The sequence below is a fragment of the Fulmarus glacialis genome, unplaced genomic scaffold, assembly GCF_000690835.1.
Source record: "Fulmarus glacialis isolate BGI_N327 unplaced genomic scaffold, ASM69083v1 scaffold587, whole genome shotgun sequence".
Taxonomy (NCBI): Eukaryota; Metazoa; Chordata; class Aves; order Procellariiformes; family Procellariidae; genus Fulmarus; species Fulmarus glacialis.
This window is the reverse complement of record NW_009224832.1, coordinates 1-285: the sequence shown is the minus strand read 5'-3', so window position 1 is coordinate 285 and position 285 is coordinate 1. Positions and strand designations below refer to the sequence as shown.

General features: G+C 70.9%; 1 protein-coding gene across 1 annotated transcript in view; it reads right to left on the bottom strand.

Moving 5' to 3' along the window:
• RRAGD (Ras-related GTP binding D) overlaps positions 1 to 254 on the bottom strand; it is a 19,627-nt gene extending 19,373 nt beyond the window's left edge. Inside the window, exon 1 of the mRNA XM_009582251.1 lies at positions 224 to 254. The gene's annotated coding sequence lies outside the window, so the exon portion shown is untranslated. The remainder of the gene's footprint in view (positions 1 to 223) is intronic.
• Between the last annotated feature and the right edge of the window lie 31 nt (positions 255 to 285).

Below are 285 nucleotides of genomic sequence, written 5' to 3'. Positions count from 1 at the left end.
CCTCCCCCACCCCTTCCTGCTACCTGTCAGCCCTTGCTCTGCTCCCGCCTCAGAGCTCCCCGCTCTCTCTGACCCCACGGTAGTGCTCAACGAGCACCCCGTCCCCGTCCCGTCCCCTTCCACGGTCACCTCCGCAGCATCCCCGCTCAGCCTGGCCTGTTACCACCCAGCCCGGTCCCCAGCGAGGCCTGCCCTCCCTCCGGACGCCTGGCCTCCCCCACACCGCTATCCCTGGCTCCCTTCGTGCCCTGCTCACCCTCGCCGTGCCCCAAATCCCCGGGGAGC